A 17,946-nucleotide genomic window follows, 5' to 3' on the forward strand; every position below is an offset into this window, starting at 1 on the left:
ATTATTATTATTATTATTATTATTATTATTACCTGAGGAAAAAATGGTATAGGCAGACAAGTCCTAACTGGAGGGACATTTATAATTTTCTCCCTGAACTGTCTGTGGTATAAATAAATAGCAGCGTTAAAGTGGTGATATTCTAACAAATTGGACGGGTTAACGAGTTCAAAGCCAACCGTGCAGAGGTGAAGGATCAAGAAGGGGAGGGTGAGTGACGTGGGGAGAAATTTCCCCAAATGCCATTTAATGTCGGAAATATTTCCACCAAGTATTGACAGCAGAGAGACGGATGAAGCGGCCGGTGTGAAGCGGCACAAAAAAACAGGGATATAATCCAATTAAACGGCCAGAGCTCATGGACGACACCGCAGAAAATAGGTTCAACACGTTGGCCTCAAACTTCACACTTATGTGGAAAACGCAAGACAGGATGAAGTGTGTGAGGCTGAAGCAAAGAGGGAGGACAGATAAAAAGAAAATGATTTTAAATCATTCCCGAACGTAGCTTTTTATAAGGAAAAAATGTAATGCATTATCATTATTATTATTATTATTATTATTATTATTAATAATAAATATCCTTACATATTTGGGTTAATTACTTCTTGTCAATCGTAAATTAAATAATTCCACATAAACTTCCTGTTTTTCAATCACACACGCACACTCTCACACGGACACGCAAGCTGTTAAGTTTCAGAGGTAGATGTGAATAACTGACTCCAGAAAAACAACATTGGTTGGGGTTGGGGTGGATCCATTGATCGATCTCTTAATCTGCAATAGTTACATGCATGTATCGATTTACAAACACTGTTTATCTGGAAATATACTGGCACAAATAATTGATGGAGTTCACCCACGGCGCACATAAATATGCATCAATGTTGTAAGGGGCCCAAACACCTAAAAAGAAAAAAAAAACATATGAGGGAGAGACCAGCCAAATAAATAAAGATTATTCCAAATATTTTTTTTCAAGCTCGACTCCGCACTGTATCGATGAGCCCATGCACTTCTGAAACAAACTCCCATGCGAGTCTGAAAACACACACACACGCACAAATTACTGGCTGTACTCCTGCTGGAGTAAACTTCAGTATTTTCCTTCGCTGAACACATTGGCGGATGGTCACAGATCACAGATAAGCACCCTAGCAGCAAGGTTGGTTTTAGTTATTTTTGTTTATTTATCTACTCTTTGTGGAAAAGGAGTGAAGAAGGTGGAGGGATAGTGTAGAAATGGAAACTTAAATAAAATTGTCGGAATATATAGTTGAGAAATTCTTTACATTTAGACTGAAACTGTCTGGGAGATGGAAATCAGTCGGGCATCAAATGGCGAAATTAACAGAAACACTGTCAGTCCATTGATTAATTAAATGGGAGACCAATCAAAATATTAGCACGTGCAAAGTTGAGGACAGATCAGCAAGCAGGCAGCATGACGAAATAAAATAAGGGCTTACACACGCGCGCGCGCGCGCACACACACACACTCTCTCACACACACACACGCACGCACACACGCACGCACGCACACACACACACACACACACACACACACACACACACACACACACACACACACTTTGTAACATATTCATAAAGGTAAATTGGGCTGACCCACACATACAAATGGGCCAGAGACAGACAGAGAGAGAGAGAGAGAGAGAGAGAGACACAGAGAGAGAGAGAGAGAGAAACCGGTTAAGGTCTCATGCAGCTCGCTGCGTGTGAGTGGCTGTTTAATTGACTGATTGATACGGCGGCGTGGAGGTGAGAGCTGGACGCCTTAACAAATAGAGACATTTAAAGGCTAATCCGGGCCAACGCAGACAGCTGAACGCACCCAAGAAGTGCTCCCGTACAGCCAACACTTTCACACCTTCACACTTGTACACGAGACAATTTAAGCATCATCCCGGTGTGCAAAACAAGCATTTTAAACTTTTAAATGTCTCCAAAAAAAAGCATGCTAGGAGCTTAAAACAAAGCCAAAAAAATCCCAATAATAGTGGCAAAAAAGCGGCTGCGTAAATTACGCACGGTCCAACTTTTTTTGTTGCAAGGTTACACTCCGCCTCTAAAACCGACAGCAACACAGGCAAAACAATAGTTCTTAAAATAGAAAAAAAAGAGATTACAACAATGAATAGCAACATCGCCAGCGCACACCTATCATGACTTTTAAACGCACTCACAAAACGACTACAATCCCAACTTTTCTTCTGTTTTTTTTTTCTTCCTTGCGCAAACAATAACATTATGAAATTTTGCACACCGTAAAAATATATGCGACAAAGAAAAATATGCAGCAAATGGTAACGTACCGGTTGTGTTTTTAGGGAAGTGGTGTTCTCACGGGCTGAAGTGCGACCAGTCTATCCACACGCATTCACTCTGACGGCGCACCGAGCCAGCGACCAGTGAGGCAGCACTACTACCAACCTGAACCCGGGGAGGAGAGCAGAGGGAGGAGGGGGAGGGAGAGGGAGGAGGGAGGAGAGGAAGAGGTGTGCATCTCTCTCTCTCTCTCTCTATCTGTGTGTGTGTGTGTGTGTGTGTGTGTAAGTAGTTAATTAGTAAATCCCCATTCGCTGTGCCTCGGGTCGGTTTGTTTTCCCCGGTCGACAAGCCGAGAGGAAAGAGAATTTGAAGTAGGATTCGACCCGTTTCCGCTCCTGTGTCTCATATATGAGGTTTGTGCGTGTGTGTGTGAGTGTGCACTGGTGTGTGTTTGTGACTGTGAGCGTTTTCTCTTGCAGGGCTCCCCTTGTTGCCACAGGAGAAGCCCCTCCATCCCGGTTCCTTCCGCCAACCGCCTGCACTGAAGAGTCGCTGTGTGCTCACCAACACAGTGACCTGACCCCAAAAGCTGCTCACCTGGAGTAGCTCAGCAATTCCCCCAAACGAGCAAGGAGAAGTGACCACTTCAAGGAGGTTCTAGCGCCAGTGCAACTGGGATTCATGTGCCTGACAGTGTTTTCTCTAACACACACACACACACACACACACACACACACACACACAAAAGAAAAACCCTCCACCTAAACTTAAAGCTGGATTCACGTCTGAAACTAGGGGAATCACTGTGATTTCCTGTGAGGGATAAAATGCTACCTATCAACAGCAATATTTTCTTCAATGAATATAAAGGAAACCTGAAACGCCACTCACTCAAGGTCAGCTCCACCTGTCTGTCTGGCGTTAGTAAAAGAAGAAAGTCACTGCGGCTGTCAACCTTTTCCGGGCAAAAAATCCACAACACAGTAAAATGCAAGCTGTCTTTAACTCAATCGCATGACTTCCATCAAACGTCTGGATAAATTAAATCACACAACTGCACACACACACACACACACACCCATACAAAAGAAGCAGAGATGTTGCCCCGGTGCTTGTGCCAGTAAATCGACTCTGCCCTTAACAAACTTTAATTATTTAATTGATCCTCAATCAGCAACTTAATAATCAATTAGGTAAACCTATGGAACTCACTTGAGTGCGGAAAGCGAGAGTCTATGACAAGGGAATCAGGAGAAAAGAGCAGAGATCGAAGGATGGGAAAAGGAGGCTGGAGCTGGAAGGAAGAATGGGATACTGTGCTCTTTGCTGGGTGTCTAAGTTGGTGTATCAGTGAGGCTGACAGCGGATTAAGATCATATTCTTGTACTGCTGCCAATTATATGCAACCATTGCTGAAGAGGGTAAGGGTCAAAACATGAAGGACCACATGAAAGGAACTATTTAGACAGTATTTTTTCCATATCTCATGTATGAGTGTTGGGCAGAAGTAAACTCCTAGCAACAAGTATTTTGTTTGAGAATAGGCAAATGAAAACAGAGCAACAGGAACATTTTTGGCCACAATTTTGAGTAAAAATACCACAGAACATCTCTGATTGAGGATTTGCTGTAATCTATTTCATATTATTTCCTGTAGGTATCAGTTGCTATCCTAATTGATATTTTTTTAAAGGCCATCTGCCCCTGACTCACCTAAATTACTTGTGTTTGAAGCAGTTATTTTACAAACACAACAGAAAACAGATCTATTTGGGGGCCAATGCACTGAATGAATGGAGCATTAATAGTAGAACATGGCCATGGCCACAACCACAGCCATACACACATTATCACACATTCACATAACTATCCATGCACCTCTTTATCGCCCTCTAGTGTCGGCTGCTGATCTCAGCCTTCTATCACTGCTTGTTAACCCCTCCAAGCTGACACTAGTGGCTTTATTCTTTCTCAACTCTTTGCCCTCACTTTTCAGTTTCCATTTCTCAAAACTACAGTGGGATTGTACTCTTTTTGCACGCTAAGCTGTATTTTTTTTTTTTTAATGTACGTCAGTCTTGTTTGTGTGTTGAGAGCAGGAAATATCAGACACACACTCAGGAGATGAAAGCTTTGCCAATAGTCCGAGTCCCCGGAGGGTCATGGCAATATTGATGTGACCATTGGTGTGTGTGTGTGTGTGTGTGTGTGTGTGTGTGTGTGTGTGTGCTGGTGGTGCATGTCAGTGTTCGTACATGCATGCAGTGTCTGCGCATTTGTACACGTCACCTCTAAAATCCAAAAGGGCAAAAGCGCAGAGACACTGAAACATGTCAGTAACCTATAACCACTGATCTCAGAGCAGCACATTCTAACGTCCTCTCACGTTTTTCTCCCCCCACTGATCTCCGCTCAGCAGCTGGAGCGTCTGAGCCCCTGACACCTGGGAGGTATATGTGACAGAGTGGGGAGGCGTTGGAAGAGGATGAATAACTGACCTATCACATCCCCATTGACTGAGTTAATTAATATAAGTAGAGCAGGGGATTCTTAGCTCACTTTTCACTGTATGGATTTGCTGTCTCCTTACATTTGGTATGTTTTATGTCTATTCAATGCAAACTCAATGTGTTCCGTCCTGCGGCATGATCATGACAGCTAATTTTGGTATGTGAGCTGTTTTGACTGGGTGGATTTTAATTGTGGCACGACACAGGGCCTGAGCGTGACTGACGGATGTAAAATCTCATGTGAATGGATGTCACATTGCAGCACAGTGAACTGTTAAAAGGCTCCCATTCTACGCATTATATTTTCACTCGAGGCTACTATATACTTGTTGGCTTCCATGCTTTCTTTAGGTCTGATGAGGCAAAAAAAAAAAACGTGCTTTCAGCACAGAAAGAAGAAGTGGGAAGCAGTGAGGAAGAGAGGAGGGACAGGGAGGAAGGAAGGACAGGGAAATCCACATAGACTCTTAGACTCTCTTATACATGCAAAGACTCTTTCTTCTTGTTTGAGGGAGACGAGAGGGATGGGGTGTGTGTGAGTGTGTGTGCATGTGCATGTGTGTATGTGTGTGTTTGGGGGTGTAGGGGGGTGAGGGTGGGGGGGGGTGACACGAGCAGGACAGACAGGAAGACAGGCAGTAGAAGGTGGGAAATGAAGAGAAAAGGAGAGGAAAGAGAGCAAGAAAGAGCTCCACTGCCTAGTCTTAATCTGAGCTGTTCTGATCAATAGCCCATTTCCCATTGTTGCCAGAGCTGTTCGATCGCTACACCACGGAATTAACACACCCACTTTAATCTAGGGGGAGAGAAGCGAGGGGAGGGAAAGGAGGGGGAAGGGGGGGCAAAAAGAGGGAGGGGGGAGAAGGGGGTTAAGGGGGTGAGTGGGGAGCAGCTGTGGAGGCATTCTCAAATGAAATCAAATCTAATTGTTATCACTGTAGCCGCTGCACTTATTACTGCCACTGTTACAATTATCCGCCGACCATATAGCTCTTTTTTTTTCTCCTACCTCTCATACCTTGCATCATGTGATGTAAACTGGACGTAAATAATCCAAATTAGTGTTTATTTGTTTCATTTTACCTGCTGTAGATTGGATTGGGTCGGGTGGGGGGGAGGTTTGGTGGCGTGGAAGGCATGGCTCACTCCTCAGTGACATGGAATAGGGGTTCGTGGTCAGGTATATTGTCCCAGATACACTCTAACATCTGGGGCTCTCAATTCCGCTCAACTGCTGTGAGACGGTTTCAGCAGGGGTTTGAGAGATAATGTTGTTATGGTACAAAATGTGTTCATGATCACTTTATTGAATGTAGGAAGGTTCTGTTTTTTTTCTGCCAGGCATCTCAGATCATGAGCTTTCTGGTGTAGCAACTTTAACACAAATGCACACAAATTACAAATATAATGGACAGAGAACTGTGCAAAAGATTTAAACACTATAGATGTTTAGATTGTGCCGAATCTATTGTGGCATTATGTCTGAAAGCATCCTCATTTTGCTTTTTACAACTGATACTTTTATAGTACCGTATTTAATATCTCACTCACCTCTAACTGAACCTGGAAATGCATATAGTTGTGGATTTATGTGGTTTTAAACTGTCTGTGTCTGAGATTTTAGTCCAATACAATGGAGATGAAAAGAGCCGTGGCCTCACAGCAACAAAAGAAGAAATATAGCATCTTTTCAAAAACAAACTTTGGTTAATCACAGTCCTCACTGAAGATGTTGAACAGTTTTCTTTCAAACTAATTTCTTGAACTATTTTAGCGTCCATGAAATATGTGAATTAGTGAGAGTAACATGAGACTCGTCTTTGGAAACAAGTGCTCCTATTGGTATTTTTAGAGATGCCAGCGGTGAAGCTCTGTGGTCGGTTGGTCCATCACTTACTGTATTTCCATACTGTGTCGCCATGAAACTTGTTAAAGACATATCCACATCTTGTTGGGATGAATTGTAATAACTTTGGAGGAAGCATACATTTTAACTTACAGCTGCCATCAAGTCAAATTTTTCATTTGTTGTGCATAAGCAAAACTTAAACCGTTCCCTTCAGCTTCAGCTGTACTTTGTCTTTAGCATGGTTCTAGATCCTTAGCCCAATTAAATGTAATTTTAAATGTTGTGAGCCTCAAAATTGAAATTCCATTCATCAAAACACATTTTTGTTTTGTGTACGGAGCCATAGGTGAGACGATGCTTGTTTGTTTTAGCATTCTGGACAGTGCATCAGTAAATTTGTCAGGATTTTATAGAAACATGGTTTTGCAGATAATCATCTTGAATGCAATACTTTCGGTAGGTTATCAGACATACATCACTCTCAAGTGTATGTCTTTGAAGAGAATGTCAGTTATCCTTCATGGACTTCATTACACCATGGCATGTACAGTGATTGCAGGTTGCTTCAGTAAATGAAATGTAATAAGCATCAGCTTAGAAAATAACCTTGTTTTCTTATCATATAGAGTGCTGGCAATCTACTGAAAATCTATCGGTCACACTAGTTACAACGGCCAGCATTCATCCTGTGCAGTCATGAGACAAGATGTGATGTATATTTCTTTAAGTGAGATAAATGAGATGCAAGTTAAGATAGATAGGTAAGTAGAGTAAGTTTTGAAGTAATGTGATTAAAAGAGCAAAAGTGAAACCCAAGTTTTTTTTTCCCCCTTTCACTACAAAGCATTCACAGATTCAATCTTTCATTACTTAAGTTAAGTACTTGTGCTTTCTCAGTACCAACACTTGAGTTTAGCTGTTGAATACTGTAGTCTACAGCTTTGGGTATTGCCAGTGGAGTCTTTGCTTACTGCCTTCCACTGAGACAGCTTGAGGGGGAAACGCAGCAGAGAAGCGCTTCCCTGCCACCCGAGGCTACCACCCAACTTTTCCTTCGATCCATTCTACTTACTCTAGTCCTTTTGAAGTCATTTCATAACAGAGCAATTTTCTCGTTAGCGTTTGGCTTTAATTGTGGGTAATTAAGCGTGCTCCAGCAGTATAGAGAGCAGTGTTCAGAGGACTGGGGGAAATTAGCCGCAGTTCAGCTGTGAAATATGGGGTTAAGTAAGAGACGGGGAAGGGAGAGGAAAGAGCGGAGGGGGGTCACTGACTTCAAAACAGGGTTCATGCTATCTAAAAGGAAAGCTGCTTTGGGTACAGACAAGTATCGGGGAGATAGCAACAAAAAAAAAGTGGGTACACAAATGAGTAATTTTAGTAAGAGACACAATTCAGACATAAACTCGTTTGGAAGTGCAAGAAAATGATAATGATTTGAAAGATGAAAGAGAGAGAAACGAGTGGAGACAAGGTCCGATATTGAAATTTGTGATGGGACACAGACAAAGAAAATAAACGTGTATCACAAGACAAACACAGAAAGCAGAATCTACATTTGGGCACTAGTTGAATGTCATATTACATGTAATTGGCATGATGCAGGTATTTTAACTTGGGACATCCAAGCAATGTAAAGTGCTCTCTTATTGTACTGGTGGAGTCAATATTACCACAAATACATAAAAATGGCTTAACAACTTGTGAATCGGGTCCAAACTCCTGCTTTTTCTATACACTAATTTTCCCCTAAGATCAGAGGACCAACATTTTAATAAATCGAGTATCAATAAATGTGAGAGTACATTTCATGAATTGTCTTCCTTGAAGCAACAACGCGTGGACATGAGGAAAACCCTGAGTGGCACTAACTGTCACCAAGTGGATTATGGCCTTTACACTGAGCGACCATTGATTAAATGCATCACCTTACCCTTTGCATCCAATAATGCCTTTGTTTTAACCCCATAACAACTATAAACGTCAATGTGGCCATAAAGTGGATGAGGAATGATTGGAGCCATTGACTGTACTGTGAAATGCTCAGTGGATGGGGACTTACTCCACTGGGCCCTTTATGAGTGCTTCATCCCCTGGTGGAACCATCCCCACTGACTATAATGAACCCGTTAAAGCCTCGATAAATATTGGCTACCATGCTTAGTGATCGTTTGAATACCTCGGAAATAGACCACTGTTTGCAAACAAGTGGCTGGGCGTTGGAGGTGGTGAAGCTACTACCTAATCAATGCAGGGACACTCCTTTGCAGTTGGCCCTTGCAGAGCCTTGATTCATACAGAGGGTGCACATATAATGTTGTTTAGAATAAGCTAAAAACTACCATATTGATTAACACATTATTAGTGTCAAGAGGAAAATTTCTTTCAGGAAGAAGTGAAAAGTGCATGGGGTGGTTGTGTGGTTAAAAAAAGAAAAGCGTATCGAAGCTGCAGTGGGAACTAAACACCTTCCTGCCACCTCCAGTGAGGAATTCAGGCTTACAGCAGTTTCACTATCCCAATGATGGCTGCCAGTGTTACAGATCAGATATGAGCCCAGGTTCTTAAAGAGAGAAATTTAGGTTTACGAGCAAGGGGACTTTGCTACATTTTAATTGGTTCAAGGAGAATGACGCAGAATTTTATTGTTGAACTGAGTTATTTGAAAATTTAGACCTATATTACCCAACATAGTCTGTGCCACTATGAGATACTCCAATAAACTTTGGGTATGCCGGGATGGGTCCTATTCTTTCAGAATCTAACTGATGTACAAAAGCAAACATTTAAGACATAAAGCGGTCTCTAAATCTAGTCATACAAAGGTAAATATTTAAATGAACGGTGAATAGATAAATTGCACTAGGGATGAACCTGATGAGTACGATCACTACACCAGTAGTGAGAACCTTTGAAGCAGTAAAGCATAAATTAAATAAACTTTAAAACTCATTTTCAAGTCACCTTGATCTGAACTGCATTTTGAGGCAATGTTTCCACTGAAGTCTCACAACACAGATGGAAAAAAGTTAAACTGATCAAACGACTCAAAACGGGAGGTGTTAAAACTCACATATATATATATATGCTATAACTATGATGCAAGGTATTTCTGTTTTTGCTCAGCATATTCACAGTTTGGCAGCTATGTGGTAAAAAAACAATACATCAATTTATTTTGCCATATCGTAGTGGCGAAACCAAATGGTCAGTTCTGATATTGATGAGGTTCTCATTTTATTTTTTTTTACGTCATTGCATGACTGTCCAAGTGTTGCACTCAGCAGCTAGAATTTGTTTATAAGAAATTACATGGCTAACACAGATATGAAGGACATTTGCTCATCTTCCCACACATGTATGGTAGTAGTATTCCATGTCACACGTTGTATTTCGATGTATAAATGAGAAAACTGTCAGAGCCGTCTCTATGATGTTTTTGACCTTACGCGACACGAACTTGAAATCTGTGAAAAGACTGGTGACAGTATCCAGAAGAGCATTCTGAACACTTCAGGGGAGGACTGATGAGCAAGGGAGAGCGGGTAATTAAATAACGGCTTAATAAAATGTCTTATATTCAAGGACATGAGCCAGTGGCAAAAAAATATTATAATACAATTTCAGATCATTAGTTATTTTATGGTTTAAAATTGTTATATAAAAGTCTGATGTGACTATATAGTCACAGAGCTTCTGTGACCTTGACAAATATTCCATATTGTTCATATTCCACTGTTTTGCAACTGAAATCAACACAACGCAACACTTGAAAAGAACTACATAAAGTCCAACATTGTATGAGTTCAGAAAGTCAGACTGCAATCCTCTATTAAAGCAACAGCTCCAGAGCATCTATCAGTGGGACATCAAAGATTAGAGTCTCACTTTACTGCTCAGTGTGTTTGGGAAGGAGTTCTTCAATCACAAAACCTGAGCAGACCACCCCAGGGCCCAAGACTGATGTTGAGATCTAAAAACTGAGAGAAATTTCCTTTTATCACAGCAGCCATATGTTAAATATGATCACATTTGACATAAGCTAAGAAATATATATAAAAAGTAAATGTGATAGATAGTTTGGATGTCTTAATGTGCAAAGAATATGCAATTCATGCAATTTGCAAAGGTCATTCTTGGGGTTTAATACCAGCTGTAAGGACATGATGTTAATAATTATAGTCCATGGGAAGCTTCTACGTGTATAACTTGTACATGAGTCTACAGTTGCATGCTTATGACCATTTTAAGCAAGCACTGCTTTAAATTACAGAAAATAGCATTTAAGTCCTTCTATATTGAGATATAATAGTATGATCTCGCATATGCAGGCATGCCCACATGCATCGTACTAGGTTTGACAACTTTTTGGAGTCAAAATCCTCATTTCCCAAGTTCGTGTTCCACTTCCCCGGCCGCTCTTATACTTTTCATCTCACATTTGTCCATCATCAACCCCCCCACCTCCTTAACGTCTCGGTCCCTGAAGCCGCAGTAGGATATAAATCGCAAATGCAAGGCACAAACACGTTTTCACTTTAAAGAAGAAAAAGAAAAAGAAAAAAAACCTTTGAGGAATTGTTGCTGATCTACTTGGAGGGAGACGTACTGCGCGCTGTTCGACAACTCTCGGGCGCACAAGCGTCCACAGCCTACATCAATCAATTTCTGCAGGAGGTGCGCATGTTTCTCTCTCACCAAAGTGCATTATATTTCTCGTGAGATTCTTATTTCTGACGCGTTTCTCAATTATTAATGCCACTTGTCCGTAACAGAATAGGGAAGTAGGGTGCTTACCTTCACCGATGCGCCTTCATTGACTTGTCCAGCAGCTCGCACTTAGGTTGATGGGAATCCTGTCGACGTGGGCAGAGGACTGATGCTAATCGGGCAATTTAACAGATTGGACAGCGCATCCTTCCTCCTGCATTAAACTATATTGGTAAAGAGTTACACTGACATGATCTATGAGTGCCAATGTGGATGAAGACTGCCCGTAGAGCGACAGACAAAAAAAACAAAACAAAAAAAAAAAGATGAGGAAGCAGCGCGCACGAATGTAGCGGGAGAAAAAAAGTTATCCTCGGAGCAACAAAAAACTTAACAAGAAAAGGGGGCTCCTCTGCAACCTTCTACTGTCCGAAACGGGTAAGATATAATTTATACGAGCAATGTAACCTAGGCATAAAAAAGGAAAGTAAGAAGGAAAACAAAAAACGGGAGAGATCCGGGCGCAAGGCGAGAGGAGAGGACGAGAGCGCAGTGAGAGGGGGGAGGTAAAAGAGAAGCTGAGCCTGAACCTCCACCTCACATCAGCCCGACTGCATTCAAGTTTCTATCAGCTGCAGACTGTGTTCTGCACGTGTTCGTGTGGACGTGAGACAGAAAATTGACCTGCACGGTGAAGAGACCACACAAAGAAAATATATGTAGACGGGTGGTGGCCAGAAAGCGGATCGATCGGGTTATAATTTTGTCCAAAGTCGAAGGAAAATAAAGTTCATGGAGGAATGAAATTTGAAAACAGATGGCGAATCCCGTCGCCCCTAAATAAGATTCGATCTTCGGGAATGGAGTGTAGATAATATTTGGTTGGACGTTTGATGAAAATGACGGATTTTTCATTTTGGACAGGTGGGGGTAGATAGAGTGGGGGTGGCGGAGTTGGGTGGGGTGGGGTGGAGGTGATGGAGTGTGGATATGATGTGTCTAGAGACAGAAACTAAACTTGGGAGAGGAGGACGCGGCGCTTTTCCCCCTCCAGATTCATCCAAGGATCTCACCCCCCTTTTCTCTCCATTTGCCCCCAGTGCGCGCACAAGACCTCCACACCTCCCCTCGCTTTCCCCCACCCCACCCCGCAAAGAGAGGTGGGTGGGGGTGAAGGGAGGAAAAGGAGAGAAAACAAGAATACCAAATAAATGAGAAATTTTCGTACAGGCCCCGCTTCCGTGCGTTCCATGCTAGCAATAACAATTAAATATCGACCGCTTTCCCGGCCGGAGAGAACCTGAGATACCCAGAGACTGCCAAGTACCGAGACCACCACCCCCCCCCTCCTACCCCTCCATTTCTCCCCATCTTCCACATATGCACACACTCACTCACTCACTCTCCTTTTCTCGTCATCCACCTCCCTATATACCTCTTTTCCTTCTAATCCAAGTCCATCAGGCCAATCTCTTCTAATTTGGTGTATCTCATTTCTCTTGATTCCATCCCACAAACCATTCAGCCCCACTTTCATCATTGCTGCTTTGGGGGTGGCCTCTCGGACACACTCCCATTTTCTCTCAATGCAAGAGGACTTCCTCACACCATGCATGTTAGTTTATCAAAATCAATTACGGGATTGAGATTCACATCTTTTTCTCCCTCTAGAATGTTAGCGTAAACGCTCACTGAGCTATACTGGCACACTGTGCTTTAGCCTCACCCAGACGATGGATGTGTCAATATCAGCGCATCTAAGTGTCTAGTTTTGAAGACAGCGTTCCCACAAAGACACTTATTGGCCCAACACTGTATTATTAAAACGCAATGTGTTTAAAATGACACAGAGCAGACACAGGTATGAGCTGAAAATTAGTAAAAGTATGGCTGTCACAACCAACCGACACAACGAAACACACACGACAAACTGTGTTCTTAGCTATGGGTTGCTATACAATGGCACACGGATGAGTTACTGCAACACATAACAACTCTGACAGTGTATTCTAGTGGATTCTTTGGTTTTCTTTTCCAGCAGGCTTTATCTTTCACTGTGGCTAAAAGTAGTTTGGGGTTTTATTTGTGAAAACTCTTTGGCACACTGTAGACTATGAGAAGCTACAATATGGTGGACCAAAAGATATAGAAAAATGTTGGATAATCAAGTCAAAACTGACTAAACTAAAGACACTAACATGTCAAATGGATTTTTTGGGGGCTGGGGCTTGCTCAAGAATCTGTAAATAACATTTCACATGGTAAGGTAAAGACAAAGACCCCCAACAATCCAAACAAACAAATCAGAAAAGATGAACTTCCTGTGAGTTCCCAATACTCTTTGACAACCTGTTACCTATTACTGTACTGCATGGTTTCATTATGGCAGAATTTTATGGTGGACAGATTATTTTTTGCCATTTCAATTGTGAAACTTTTGATTCTCACTGTAGAATACGGTGTCCCGGTGTGGTGGGACAATTGTCAAAAAGATAAAAGTGAACAGGCACTAGACTATATAAGCTGTTTTGGCTTCTGACAGGATTTTCTCTGTAGTAAGTGATTGCACCTCTTTGGCATTTATTTCAAACCCCGTATAGATCCTTGTGCAATATGATGGCCTATAATCTAGTGCTCTATAGCCAACAGGGAACAATGGAGTCTGGGGGTTTCAGACTTTTTGGACCGAAAGACAAACAGGTAGGCTCCATTCCTTTCCAACAACCTCCTTTTGTTGATTGACGGGGACCCCGGATTTGTGCTGCTCGTGACAAGACTGCCAGAGGAGTGGCATTATGTTGGACTTGTAAGTCTTGAGCACGCCAATGCCAACTTTCCAAACGAACTGCACAACTATCAAAAGTTTCTCCATCATTGTCGTTGTCTCCTCTCAGTCCTCTTTATATTTTTTTCCGCCTCAGAACTTCTCTCTGCTCGCACCCAAACCATTCAATTTCTATTTATTTCACCCCCCCACCTCACCTCACCTCAGCCCCCACCCCAACCCTCCACTCCTCCTCCTCCTCCTCCCCTCGCATCTCACCCTTTTCACACATCTCCAAACACACTCGTTTCCCCCCTTGTAGCTCTAATTCTCCATCCCGCCGTCTTTTCCCCTTTTCTTAGACTTCCCTCCGCCTCGTTATTTCCCCCATTTGACTTTAATTAGTTAATGCATTAATTATCTACGCCCCAATACCTGCACCATTAACACAGCCTACCTCCTCTTCCCCGTGGCTCCCTCTCTGCCTCACCCCCGAGGCCTCTGGGCTGGAGATGCTCTGTGGACACACGGGTATAGCCACGCACACGCACAGACGCGCAAAACTGGTCTCTCTTCTCTGTGTTCACCCCCCACCCCCCTCCTTTTTTTCTACCCCATGGCTCTTTTTCACTCTATTTCTCGCTCTTCCACTCTTTGCCCCCTACCTATTTCCCCCCCAAGTCATCTCTCTCCCCCCGTCTATCTTTCTTCTGCCCCCCTATACTCTCCTCTTTTTCTCTCTGTGCCTTGCAGTCGCCTCTGCCGGCTGGTCTCTCTCCCCGGCGACGGAATTATGAAAAATGCGCCCATCGACAGAGCGCCTCAGCTTCGATTAGCCGAGATGGGACATGACAGGCCGCGATCAATACTTATACCGTCCTATAACGTGTCAACTAATGAATCAATCTCGGCTAAATTTTCCATTTTTCAAAAGCCGACGCGAGAGACTGGAATATCCTCTTTTGTAAAGATATTATTATCGATTTCGTCGGCAATTTGACATCGGGGGTAGTTAATTCCACTCTAGAATAAAATTGAAAACACTTGAGATTGAAGTGAGAGAGGGAGTGAGAGAGGGAGTGAGCAAGGGAGGGGAGAGGGGAGGGAGGGGGGGAGGCAAGGGCAGGCAGGAGGGGAGGGGAGACGGCTGTTGACTTGATAAAAGAGAATGGGAAGATGGAAGGAAGGGGAAAGGGGTAGGAAGAAGAGATACTACTGGTGTTGCACAGACAGCATCTATCTATCTATCTATCTATCTATCTATCTATCTATCTATCTATCTATCTATCTATCTATCTATCTATCTATCTATCTATCTATCTATCTATCTATCTATCTATCTATCTATCTATCTATCACAGAATCAAAACTAAAAACAGATACTAATATAGGCTCATGTAAGGATGGACAAAATAACATAAACCCCTGTACAATCCAATCCAGTGGCCTTGCAATAAAACCTGCAACATTTGTGAAGATTATACTGCTCTATTTTGTATCAGAGCTGTTGAAATAACTGTGCAGTCATTTTTTTGATGGTGTTTCCTGTTATTTTGTCCACGTCACGATTTAAATGATAGATGAGACACTGAATAAAAGTTGCTTTTGTGGCGCACTTCAGAACACTGTTATGTGGTAAAGAGTAACCTGTATCATTCAGGTGATTCACGGACTTCAGGACAATTGGCCTGTATGAATAAGTGAGATGCCCTCGGTTAAATTGTTTCCACATTCAGTAATGTGACTTTCTTTAAGCTGAAATAAAGTTGATGAACTAGTTCGAGCATAACTTCAGCAGCATTGTCAGCGTTTGCATTTTATATCATATTAACAAACTTTAAGTTGTGCTAACATCGTAGCCTATGCACTTGTGTGTTCACGTGCACATGCATGTGCATGTGCATGAATGGGTGTGTGTGCCGGCCGAGACAAGAGAGAGCCAGAGAGTCAGCATGTGTGTCAGAGTGAAATATAGATGGAGGAGGCCGGTGTGTGTGAGGGTCAGCGAGGTGCAGTGTAACTGTCGACAATCACAGCCTTATTTACCTGTCAAAAACACTATCATCCCACACAGCCCCAGCCAAGCAATTTCTCCTGTCTCTTCCTCCCTCCTCTCCCTCGCTCTCTTTCTCACCCTCCGTCCCTCTCTCTCTACCTCCAATTACAACCTAGAGGGCTATTTCTCTCCAGGACAAAAACACTCCCCACAAGCCCTCCCTCTCCTTTCCGATAGCCCCTTTCTCTCTCCCCATCGTTCTACCCTTCTCTCTTTTTTTCCCACTCTCTCCCATTCTTTTCCTCTGCTGAGAGCTGGAGAGTGGAAATGAACAAGCTGTAAACACACACCACTTATCACAGTGTATGCTGTTGTGTATTTGTTGGCGAAAGCTGGAGAGGTGAAGGCTGTGGTATATGAGGCCAGAGGTGTCGGCTGCCTTACCAGACCGACAGACGTGAAATAAAGATGCACCACAGGTTGAAAGGCAGCTTGATCAATGCACTGTTGGTCGCTCACTATATCCCTCTGCTCTACAACTGCAGAAATGCGCTCAGTTACTGAGTATGTTGAATTTTTACACAGACCCTGAAGAATTCATCTTAGACTGTCTACTCTTTTATTCTGTTTTGAGACCCAAGTGTTTGTCCTTAAAGTATACAGATGTCAATCTTTTATAGTTTTCCTGCTGTCTTACAAATTTCATATAAAAGACAAAAAAAAATCCTTGTAAACACCCACGAATGTATCTGACATGTATTGACTTTACAGCCTGATGTCCATAGTCCAAAATCTATTAAAAACACATAATAGAGCCACACCACTTCACTGGTGGCTAAATGTTCCTAAATAACTGAACCGCAGTTCATTGTGGGATACAATATCTTTCCCTGGCGGTCAAAATATTCTCTAATATAGCAAATGGATATCATCAATCTGCAGCCTAAAATTAGAGGGGCATGCTTCTTTAGGAAATTACTCAACCTTTTTTTGTTTTGTTTTGTTTTTAAGATATATATAAAAACAAAACTAGAATTGTGTTCCTGCTGAACACTTGACTGTTGCCCATTAGGCTAGGTACTCAGACACAGTACAGAAGCTGTAAAGTATTATGGAATAAAGCTTTATATTTCTACACAATTACAAAACTGCAGAATAATGCCACTCTCATCTTTCAAACCACACTCACTTGACTGAAAAGAGAAACTCATGGCCAACATGATTGGCATCAACACTTAAAACGCAAAGTCTCTGTATTATTGAGACCAGTTTCCTTAGATAGAAGATGTAATTATTATATCCACTGTTTATTGTATTCAGATTTGGATGAGATGCAGATTGGTAAAGTGAAGTTTCCATATTTTGGAAGTAATTCTAAGAACATATCAGACAGATTTTTCAGTGTGACGGCAGGCTGTCTGACATGCAGTAACAGAATAGAACAATTGCCTGCTGCGTGGGTGAAAATCTACTCAGAGGAATTTTGCTGATACGTAACTGTGGCAGATACTTGGGCAGCTTTTTATTTCCTGAAAAGATTCGTGATGCCTGTGACCAAAACGTACACATCTGCACACGCACGCACACAGACACACACAGACACACACAGACACACACACAGACACACACACACAGACATACACGCCGACTGATAGAAGTCCCCTCTGTCTTCGTGACTGGCTCTGTGAAAAGGCCATCTGACAAAGCTATTAACAAGGTGGTGTAATGCCTGTGTCTGTAGTGAGCTGAATGACACAAAGAGACATTTATGGGCACCGCCATGACAGGATAGGCACTGTGACAGCTAACTGACTGACTGACAGAC

General features: G+C 42.4%; 1 protein-coding gene across 2 annotated transcripts in view; it reads right to left on the reverse strand.

Annotated features, from left to right (window-relative positions):
* The window catches only part of erfl1 (Ets2 repressor factor like 1), a 48,909-nt gene extending 36,726 nt beyond the window's left edge, over positions 1-12,183 (reverse strand). The window contains exon 1 of one of the 2 annotated variants that reach the window (XM_035944216.2): positions 11,449-12,183. The gene's annotated coding sequence lies outside the window, so the exon portion shown is untranslated. Of the gene's footprint in view, positions 1-2,336; positions 2,463-11,448 lie in introns of those variants that run through there. The other variant, XM_023261774.3, reaches the window with a different exon arrangement.
* Positions 12,184-17,946: the final 5,763 nt, after the last annotated feature.

This window comes from Amphiprion ocellaris, chromosome 9, assembly GCF_022539595.1.
Source record: "Amphiprion ocellaris isolate individual 3 ecotype Okinawa chromosome 9, ASM2253959v1, whole genome shotgun sequence".
Classification (NCBI taxonomy): domain Eukaryota; kingdom Metazoa; phylum Chordata; class Actinopteri; family Pomacentridae; genus Amphiprion; species Amphiprion ocellaris.